The 11,954-nt window shown below is 36.5% G+C and overlaps 1 non-coding gene across 1 annotated transcript; it reads left to right on the forward strand.

Moving 5' to 3' along the window:
- Positions 1–715: 715 nt before the first annotated feature.
- Positions 716–791, forward strand: TRNAC-GCA (transfer RNA cysteine (anticodon GCA)). The gene has a single exon. It is a non-coding gene; the product is annotated as a tRNA-Cys (tRNA).
- The last annotated feature ends 11,163 nt before the right edge of the window (positions 792–11,954 follow it).

The following is an 11,954-nucleotide window of genomic DNA, read 5'->3' on the forward strand; positions in this document are numbered from 1 at the left end:
CAGAAATGCATATAGAGTGTTAGTTGGGAGACCGGAGGGAAAAAGACCTTTAGGGAGGCCGAGACGTAGATGGGAGGATAATATTAAAATGGATTTGAGGGAGGTGGGATATGATGATAGAGACTGGCTTAATCTTGCACAGGATAGGGACCGATGGCGGGCTTATGTGAGGGCGGCAATGAACCTTCGGGTTCCTTAAAAGCCATTTGTAAGTAAGTAAGTATTATTATTATTATTATTATTATTATTATTATTATTATTATTATTATTATTATGATCAAGATGCAAGACAAGCAACTGAGTGCGACCAAATATTGAGCCGTATCGAATGAGGATAATAATAATAATAATAATAATAATAATAATAATAATAATAATAATAATAATAATAGTAATAATTATATGTGTGGTATTCTCTATCTAGGATTCTATCCCCCCCCCCCATTAGAAATCTTAATTCGCACCCTGCCTACTGGACAACAAATTCGTGACAATTTACTTTCACAAATGATACTGGATGTTTCTGAGAAAAATCTTCATTCCTGCGATAAAATGTGAAAAGGAAATAACTTTTTTTATAATTCTAAAGAAATGTATGGCCACAAAGTCATTTAAATATGCGCTCCTGCATATATGCCTTGTATCGTCTCAAATACAGGTAGTAAGGCCGCAAAAAGCATTACGAGAGGGGTTCGGCCGGCGCCGTGGATCGTGTCCCGGCATAGCTCAGTTGGAAAGAGCGCTCAGCGCGCAAAGCTGAGAGGTCCTGGGTTCGATTCCCGGTGCCGGTACGAATTTTTCTCGTATTAAATAGTAATAAATGTATTTGTTTTGAAGATGTCAGCTATAAAAACATTGAAGGGGAAAAAATTATTTGTGAAGTTGCATTAACCTGGAATTCTGTTATTCTCTTTAGTGACCTACAGAACCGTTCATGACAAGATGTTTTCCTATTCATTTTATTTACCATTTATTAAAAAACACATTAGTTGTGAAGTTTGAATATTGGAAGGTATGGAATTCTATGATTCTCTTCAATGGCATTCACGACCATTGGTGGCAGGGTTTTCCAAATCCCTTTAAACATTTCATTTATTTACGAAAATCGTTAGTTTAAGAGTATGTATCCCTGTGTGTGTATGACATTACATGGCGAGAAAAAAAAATTTACAAAATTTTCATGAAATTTCTGACACATTTTTAAACACACGTACCATATTATATTTATTTTGCACGAAAAATATTAAAAATTATCACCAAAAAAAGGCTCTGCTCATATACTTATACAGTAAGTAGCTCGTTTATAGCTCGTGTGTAAATTCCTTACTAATAATCACTACATACGTCGTGTATAACAGTATAACTGTTACACAGCTACGTCATAGTTTCGTCATTACTTCATTACGAAAGGTAATAGAATATCTGAGGTTCTCTATTGCATCCGGTAGAGAACTCTAGTGTGCCGTGTTAAGTATCGATAGTGCAACTGGTTCTGATCGATTACCATGCTATATTTTGGTCAAAGAGTACAAGCTACAGCAATATTATTCTCATTATTCTGTGCTCTTTGGTTTGTTCTTCTGTGGTTACAAAGCAACCATCATCATAAAATGACAGTCGATATGAACAGCTGTTAGAGGGGCGGCCATTTTTTCTCTATATACAACGCTTAAACAAGGGGTTTCATATATATAACTACTGCAAAGCAATCCCCATGTACAGTTACAGACTGTTTATACATCCATCGCTTATGCATGGTTTATTAATAACGTTTTCTGTCCCAACTCTGCATAAGTATCGTATACATACTTACAAATGGCTTTTAAGGAACCCGAAGGTTCATTGCGCCCTCACATAAGCCCGCCATCGGTCCCTATCCTGTGCAAGATTAATCCAGTCTCTATCATCACACCCCACCTCCCTCAAATCCATTTTAATATTATCTTCCCATCTACGTCTCGGCCTCCCTAAAGGTCTTTTTCCCTCCGGTCTCCCAACTAACACTCTATATGCATTACTGGATTCGCCCATACGTGCTACATGCCCTGCCCATCTCAAACGTCTGGATTTAATGTTCCTAATTATGTTAGGTGAAGAATACAATGCGTGCAGTTCTGTGTTGTGTAACTTTCTCCATTCTCCTGTAGCTTCATCCCGCTTAGCCCCAAATATTTTCCTAAGCACCTTATTCTCAAACACCCTTAACCTATGTTCCTCTCTCAGAGTGAGAGTCAAAGTTTCACAACCATACAGAACAACCGGTAATATAACTGTTTTATAAATTCTAACTTTCAGATTTTTGGACAGCAGACTGGATGATAAGAGCTTCTCAACCGGATAATAACAGGCATTTCCCATATTTATTCTGCGTTTAATTTCCTCCCGAGTGTAATTTATATTTGTTACTGTTGCTCCAAGGTATTTGAATTTTTCCACCTCTTCGAAGGATAAATCTCCAATTTGTATATTTCCATTTCGTACAATATTCTGGTCACGAGACATAATCATATACTTCGTCTTTTCGGGATTTACTTCCAAACCGATCGCTTTACTTGCTTCAAGTAAAATTTCCGTGTTTTCCCTAATCGTTTGTATTGTAGGGATTCGTAACAAGCTGTTTTTTACGGTGATGGGTTGTTAGCCCTTCGCCCAACCCCCAAGCTGGAGGACCACCCCTTATCGTCTGTCTACGACTGCGCATAAGTATCGTATAAAAGGTTTTAATATTGAATATAGAAGTAGTGTTTTTCATTAATTTTTTTGGCTGAATATACTAGTATTTTGTTTATGAGAATATTATTTTGTATTATTTTTTTATGTAGTGATATTAATTCTTTCTTTTCTTTCTTTTATATTTATTTGGGTATAAAAACTATACACGGTTTATTAGTAAGACCGTTAAACCATAACATTTATAACATAAGTTAAATATGATAATTTTTAGTTAGAGCTCTTTGTGTGTAAAACAAAGGTTCATATTTTTATTCGTGTTTATATTAAAGTTTGATTTATGTATTTCTTCTTGGATAATAGTTCAAAAAAGTAAACCACAAATTCTAATATAATTTCTAACGCGATACACGAATTGAATAATTTTACTGTAAATGTAATATGGGCGCAATAAGAAAGTATGTGTCTATGTTTCACATTGTGACACTCATCCTTGTAAAATGCTACCGTCTGCCAAATAAATAGCTCAACAAATAAAGAAAATGTGTGGAATTCTTTAAGGGTGTACCATAGCAACGTTACCACCAAAATAAATTTTGGAGCGTTAAGTACGTTATGCGGTGTTGCCTAACGAGCAAAAGTTAGAGATGTGGATTGAAATTATAATATATCACATTACGCGACTTGGTCTTCCAAGAAATGAAAGCCCATTCAACGTGCTCGTATAACAGACAGCGATAGAAGAAGACAGAAAGGGGGAAGAATTTCAAAGAGAAGAGGTATAAAAAGAGAACCAAATCTCTTGTGTAGACACGGAAAATCTTTTTGTTAATCCAAAGAAATCACTGTACTTCTTTTCTCAAAGACATTCGTATCTTTCTCTCTTTGTTGAACGGTCGGCGGTGGGCTTGCTTCTTAGTCACCCCCTGTGAATTTTTTAAAGCTAACATTTCATCCCCCTGTTAACAACCGCCACAGCATCAGCCGACTCTCTGTTGGGCTTAAAACAGATGATACATCTCAGTACCGCACCCTTCTTCTTCACACCATGACTGACCTAAGTCACGTCCAAGTGTCACATCGCTTAAGTGGTCGTCTGAATTCTCAGCTTGGACTCCGGACATTCAGTAAAAAAAGTCGGGCTGATTTGATACAGACTTTAAAATGTATCAAATGCTCAGTTTGAAAATGTTTAAAATTGCGATTATGGAAGTACATTTTATGCTCTTTAAGGATCAATATTGAACAAAGTTAAAAAAACGGTATGGCATAGTTGCGCCCCGCGGTCAATTGGGAGGCACCCCGGAGAAATCAGGTAGCGGAATGAAATGGCATAGTTGCGCCTCGAAGAAATCAGGTAGCGGAATGGAATGGCATAGTTGCGCCCCAAAGAAATCAGGTAGCAGAATGGACATGGCATAGTTGCGCCCCAAAGAAATCAGGTAGCGGAATGGAACGGCATAGTTGCGCCTCGAAGAAATCAGGTAGCGGAATGGAATGGCATAGTTGCGCCCCGAAGAAATCAGGTAGCAGAATGGACATGGCATAGTTGCGCCCCAAAGAAATCAGGTAGCGGAATGGAATGGCATAGTTGCGCCCCGAAGAAATCAGGTAGCAGAATGGACATGGCATAGTTGCGCCCCAAAGAAATCAGGTAGCGGAATGGAATGGCATAGTTGCGCCCCAAAGAAATCAGGTAGCGGAATGGAATGGCATAGTTGCGCCCCAAAGAAATCAGGTAGCGGAATGGAACGGCATAGTTGCGCCTCGAAGAAATCAGGTAGCGGAATGGAATGGCATAGTTGCGCCCCGATGAAATCAGGTAGCAGAATGGACATGGCATAGTTGCGCCCCAAACAAATCAGGTAGCGGAATGGAATGGCATAGTTGCGCCCCGAAGAAATCAGGTAGCAGAATGGACATGGCATAGTTGCGCCCCAAAGAAATCAGGTAGCGGAATGGAATGGCATAGTTGCGCCCCGATGTGCATAGTACACACGAAAGTGATTGTCATAAAATAAATAAATTAGGCCTACTTAAAAATATTATAGTGGTAGCTGCACTGAACTCAGGTAGCTTATGTTCAATTTTGCTACTTAAAATACTTTTTTATCGATCACATACAATAAATGAACTGCATTTTTTGTATGTACACCGATATCTTAACCCTACGGTACAGGGTTTCGCAAATCGAAACTTAGAACCATTGTGAATTATTAACTCTTTACCCTTTGTACTAAACTTAACATACATTTCAAATTAAACTCGCTATACGCCACAGACGGTGTGAAAATCACTAATACACTGTCAAGATTGTTAAGGCCCCATATTTCAACGACTCATTCATTTGAATATGTCAGCTAATAAATTACTTCCAACTTCATGGTGTTCATTTTAACAGTACGCTATCGATAATCACTACATAAACAGTAGAAAATCAGTTCATAAAGTACTGCCAACTTCATGGTATTAATTTTAACGGTATCGATAATGAATATGAAATCGAATAAGAAATCAATAAGATCGGTTGATTACGAGTCTCGAGTTCCCGTAGTGTCTTTTTCTCTACCTATTTCATCGGGGCGCAACTATGCCATGCCCTTTTCTCTACCTGATGGGAACGGAGCGCAACTATGCCCACAAAACAGGGACCCTTTCTTATCTGCTGTATCTTACCAGACCGTGGGGCGCAATCATGCCCTGCCCAAAAAAACATTATCAGCCTCATGAATGTAGTCCATTAAAAGAAAAGACAGATTTGTTTCTTGAAAAAAACTTTGATGTGTTACTCAGTTACTTTTGTTATAGCTTTTGAATGAATAAATATAGAATAATTTTTAAATTTTCTGTATACTCAGAATAGTGTCAGCTTCAGTTTTCTCTAAAGAAAAGCTGTCAGTGTTGAGCAGTATAGTATTAATTAGTGTGTTAATGAGGAAAGCTATTACGACACACACGTTAGGACTATTATGATAAGCTTGAAGGACTTTTAAGATATTGTGTTCACTATGAAATAAATTGACCAAATAGATTAATATTCTAACTTAAAGTAATTTATTACCTCTTTAGGGGTATTTCATATTTTTTCAGCTCTTATGAGATGTTTGAATTTATATGTTGGGACCTACAATAATAACAGTATAAATTAAAATATGTATATATAGACTTATTTTTACTTATTTACCTTGCGATTTTAACTTAATAATCAGCTCTTTAAGTAATCGCAAAAAAATCGAAGGGTGTTAAATCTGGAGACCTGGCCGGCCATTCTACTGGTCCACGCAGACCAATCCAATGTCCAGGGAACTGTTCGTCTGCTGCAACATTTCTGTGGCTTAACCCACCAGAATAAAGAATGATATCACTTCTTTCTTCCTTCGATAATGCCATCACGAAAATCAAGAAATTTGTTATAGGAAAGCTAGATACAGTAACTAATGTTTGTGTCATTATGACAGTTATCTTTAAATAAGATGAAGACGATTAGAGATGTCTCAAAACAGATTGCACTATTGATTTTTCAGAAAATTTCACATGATTTTGAGTACCTACATGACCCCCTTTCCATTTTAAAATTTCAAAGTTTCATCCAAAATGGCATCTTTTGAGATAGCTGAGGGCTAGAATCGAATATGTCACTGGTAGAGCATTTGGTCTTACAAATACTGGTAACACCTATAGTATTGTATTGTATTGTATTGTATTGTATTTATTAACATTACATGGTATTCATAGATGCTTAGCCTACAGTTAGAATCTGGAACAAGTCAAAAAAACTTAATACTATTATAAAATCTTAATTTATAGTCACAGTCTAGATGAAATATATACAGACGAGATTTACAATATAGTCTACTAGTACAACACAAAGTTTTAGTATCAATTTCATGAAGTGTTATTGAATGTCATGAATTCACCTACAGAATAGAAGGCGTGAGAAATTAGGTACTTCTTTAATTTGGCCCTAAATAATTTTTTGTTTTGAGTTTCATTTTTTATATCGATAGGGAGGCTATTAAAATTGTTTACTGCCATATAACGCACTCCTTTTTGATAGCACGATAGACTTGCCGATGGAGTATTAAAGTCATTTTTTGATGTGTATTTATGCTATGAACTGTTGAATTAGTTACAAAGTTTTCACGATTACATACGAGGAAGATTATTAATGAAAAGTTATACTGACAAGCCATGGGCATTATTTGTAGTTTTTTGAAAATAGTCCTACACGATTCCCTAGATTTGGCACCTACTATTATTCTAATAACTCTTTTTTATAATAGAAATATATTGTTACTATCTGTTTAATTTCCCCAGAATATTATTCCAAAACTAATTACCGAGTGGAAGTATGCAAAGTATATTGTTTTTAAGGTTTTTATATTTACTATTTTTGCATAGATCTAATAGTAAAACAAGCTGAAAATCTAAAATAAAGCATATAGAAGATATTTATGTGGTTCCAGACTTTTGATTCATACCTGTATTATGAAAATTATTAGGAACATAAAATTTTGAGTTTAGAAAAATTCTGACGTGGTAAACGAATACGAATTTCATTTTTGCAATCTGCATGATTTAGAAACACTAATTTGTTACAAAACAACAAAACCAATGCAGACCACTGTATTAAATATTTTTACGAAACATTTTGCAGCGCTCGATACAGCATGTTAGCTGTAGGGACTGTTACAGCTATTCGCCTCGCAGACTACAACGCTATTCACACAGAATAGAAGTAAATAGTTATTTATTTACCGGGCTCTGTGTGGATAGCGTTTACTGTCAATAAAATGTTTAATGGCGGAATATTTTGTATACGTGTTTTGTTTAACTGATGTTTGATAAACAAACTGACATTCATGGCTGTCCCACTAGTGTTTGTATTTATTTAAATGGAACACACAAACCCAGTGGATATTGGTTGGAACGTAGGCCAAAGACGGTATAGGGTGAAAATAGACATTTGCCATAATATTTGCTTAAATTGTGACGTCTATTGACACATAAGTGAAAATAAAATTTATTCAGGCTCTTAATCTGTAACTACGAAGTGTCATTTATTTCGGGTGATTTTTAAATGTTATCTGCAAAAGATATTATCAACAGTAATCTCACTAGAGGTTTTGATTTTATCGATAAATCTGCGAGTGGAACACGAGCAGATTTATCTAGAGAAAATCAAAACTCGAGTGGGATTTAATTGACTATTACACGATTAGAAGAAAGCATATAAAGATTATAAGTAACAAAGTACTCCAGTACAATAAAATATTAATTGACTTACGAAAATAAACCTGTCTTCAAATGTATTATTGCACCATTACGCTAGATGGCAGTTGTGCAAACTATGGAATCTTCATTGAACACTGTAGACGGTTACTAGTCAAGAAGGCTTTGTTGATTCAATTTCATTTTTATTAAGACAGTTGCATTCCACTTCAATTATCCGAATCCCAGTAATCAACGTCACTTGACAGATGATTTTCAATAAATCTTAATATTAAACAATCTCTGATACGTGACTATCCATAATATCATATAGCAGAAGCTATAACATAACCTAACTAATATACACAAGTGTTAGAAAAGTTTTAATTAACGACGACGACATAAAAAATAAACATGAATAATTTTAAAAGGAATAATTATTGAATGTACAATTTTCAAATTTGAATGTGGTTGGTGGTTCAATTGATGTTATATTGGACGTGTGCGTAATAGAAGTGGAACTCGTTGATTTAGGCCTACATGGTGTATTCAACCTATTCAGGATTTCCGAATGGTGCTCTTCATTTATTTGTAAATCGGATTTCAGAAGATGCATAGGTATGATCAGTGATTTTTATTAATTCTTGTTCTTGAATGCCAATGCGAGTCATATTTGAAACTGCTGTGCATCGACTGGAGTGGTTTGTAATTTTATATATTTTTTTGACGTCCAGACCAGCGCAGTTTCAAATGTTGGCAAACAAGGAAACAAATGCTAGGGAAGCGATAAAATTAAACAAATGCTAGGGACGCGATAAAATTGTGCGATAAGCAGCCATGATTGGTCGAAATACGTCCTTTCGTACCGTTTTATTGGTCAAAAGTAGTATGACGTAGTAAGAGTGTAATAGTCGTTGGAATCTCCTGGTAGAGGGGCAGAGAAGGCCTGACGGCCTTATCTCTACCAGATTAAATAAATGAATACTACTAAAAAAATGATATGTAGAATATAATGCTCTTGACATGAGAATCACCAATGGTCTTTCACGCCGAAAGTTAGGATTTAAAAACCAGTTAGAAAAAGTACGACTAAATACAAATTTTTGGGTGGATTTTTTTATAGTCTGACATTTGTCTTTTGACCATTATACAGTGTGCCCATTATATTTTCTTACCGCTATATGGCAGTACTAGCGGCATTCCTCAAGTGGTCCTTAAAAGTTTCGCAAAGGAATCTCTTTTTCAGTCATCTATCACGATCACTAATTTTTATTGTGTTTAAAAATAAAAGCAAGAAATAAAATACATACCTTTTCTAAAAACATTCGACAAGAAGTGTAACATCATTTAGGATTAGCTATCTGATAAAAATATGTCGTCTTACTCCACTCTTTCTCGCTCTGCATTTCTAATCCCTATCAATTCTCTAACAAACATTAGTTTCAAATTAGAGTACTACGTACTGTATTACAAAAAAACTCTTTTGTTATCTCCCATTTTTTAAAAATATGTAGGCCTATGTATCCAATGCCTACCGCCTTAACTTTACGTGATTCGGGTTCCACTTATTGCGCAAAGATGGCTTGACTGTGACCCATTTAAAATTGCACATCACTTCGGCGGGCCACGCTGTAGGCTACATGATGTGTATCTGTGAAGAGTTATTTTATTTTATTGGGTTATTTTACGACGCCGTATCAACATCTAGGTTATTTAGCGTCTGAATGAAATGAAGGTGATAATGCCAGTGAAGTGAGTCCGGGGTCCAGCACCGAAAGTTACCTAGCATTTGCTCGTATTGGGTTGAGAGAAAACCCCGGATAAAACCTCAACCAGATAACTTGCCCCGACCGGGATTCGAACCCGGGCCACCTGGTTTCGCGGCCAGACGCGCTGACCGTTACTCTACATGTATCTGTGAAGAGTTATGTCGTGTACTAGGGTGAGTGTAAGTGTAGTGTATGGAATGAGTGATGATGAAAATGAGGAAGAGAGAAAGGGAAACCCGGTGCCGGCACGTAGCCTACTCCTGTCGAATAGCACCAAAATGGCCGCCAGGCTTAACGTCCCCGTCCGACGGTCGAATCACTATCAACAGCGATATATGCCTTCTCTTTGTATGCACTGCGGAGAGATTTGAGATTTAACCCAGGAATATTGGTGCATAATCTAGTGATGAGAAGTTGTGCACCGCCATCTCTCCAAGATCCGAGGTAGAAATTTTATCTGAGGCAGATACAAATATAACTGTTTGATTAAGCTGTCTTTACTTCTTTTCTAACCTCTGATTGAGATTTCGCCTGATATGTACACCTATTATCAGGCAGCACATATCGCTTGATGATATGTGTCAGAAGAACAACAATTATTATTGTTTGTATACGAGTACATCTTAAGTCTGTTTAGGGAAATATGTTCTAGTCAACGATGTATACAATGGAGGGGGAAAGGAACTGGCTACCTTACCCCATTATCTCCTAGCTTAGTTGTCTCATAAGTGATGCCTTATTGGTGTCACTTGTGAAGTTCCAACCTGTCTTCCTACAGTTGACTAAACAACACTTCTTTATACAAATCTGGCTTTCAGGTATAGCTCCCTATGAAGCAGACTTGAATAATTTCCAGGGAAAGCCAGATTTGCATAATATACACGTCACTATAAGGTACGTTAACAGAAAACCACAATTCAAGTCACACAGAGTTTGTGTCCACTCAAGTTGGGTTTCTGGCGCCTTGTTAGCTCACTCGAGTTGCGTGGATATAAAAGGGAACAAATTGAGACGGAGTCGGGTGTAGTTCCTGGGTAGCTCAATAGGTAGAGCGTTCGTGCGCTAAGCGAAAGATCCCTGGATCGATACCCGGCCCCGGAACAATTTTTCCCTTGAAATTATTCAACATTTCTTTCGTAAATCGAGCACTATTAAATTCTGTCGTTACGGTTGTAAATTAATTTTAAATTTATTTTTAGTTTCTGTATTTCATTTGTAATTTTGCGTATCTTGTGGTGGGGAAGAGAAGACCTATTTGTCTTAATTCCACCAAGATGGATGGATGGATGCATGCATTAATTAATAAACGACCATATGAATGAGTGAGTGAATGAATGAATGAATGAATGAATGAATGAATGAATGAATGAATGAATGAATGAATGAATGAATGAATGAATGAATGAATGAATGAATGAATGAAATACTTTTTCCTAACTCTAGTAATGATAAAAAAGTGTGTGAAGGTGTGTTGAAAATGGCAGAAAATTAATTTATGTTATTGCTCCTTTTCTTGCATTTTTTTTTTACCTATAAAGGCTTACGTCTCCTTGTCCTGTTCTAGGAGCCAGAGCTGATCCAGCTGTTGCCACCCAGGTAGTTTCATTTCCCTCCAATCCATTGGTCTGGTAAGTGTACAACTTCCATTTTTTCTATTTTAACTGGCAATCTTTGACACGTTTAACCCAAGAACTTACGTTTTTTCTATTTTAACTGGTAATCTTTGATACGTATAACCCATTATATTACTTATTACCATGTCTCCTGTAATTCTTTTACGGGCGTTTTACCTTTATGCGTTAAAAGGCAATTACTGTTCTGAGAAACCGCATTTCTTGAGTCTCCAGTCTCCTTCCATTATTTTATTCCAGGACTCAAATTTGTCAAATAAACATAGAGTAAACTAGGGTCTGTTGGACAGGACCCTAGTTTACCCTAAGCATTGAATCAGCTATAATTTTGTGCAAGTCTTAAGTTGGACTTCTCTTGACATATTTCTCCCAAAATTTCTTCTTTTACTCTAATTGGCATTATTATTTTCATTCATTTTCTTAATATTGAAATTATCCGTCCCAAACACTACAGCAGCAGTGGCGGCCGCTGATCATGTTGCAGCGTTTCACAGTGACCAAGTTTTTCCCGCACATTAAAATTGCATAATACACGTCACTGTTCGTTAACAGAAAGCCACAATTTAAGTCACACGGAGTTAGTGTGCACTCAGTGTTGGTTGCTTGACTTTTGTCAGCCCACTTTGGGGTCTGTGGATATAGAGGGAAAAATTGGATCGTTGTCTGTTGGAGT

The sequence above is a fragment of the Periplaneta americana genome, chromosome 5, assembly GCF_040183065.1.
Source record: "Periplaneta americana isolate PAMFEO1 chromosome 5, P.americana_PAMFEO1_priV1, whole genome shotgun sequence".
Lineage (NCBI taxonomy): Eukaryota > Metazoa > Arthropoda > Insecta > Blattodea > Blattidae > Periplaneta > Periplaneta americana.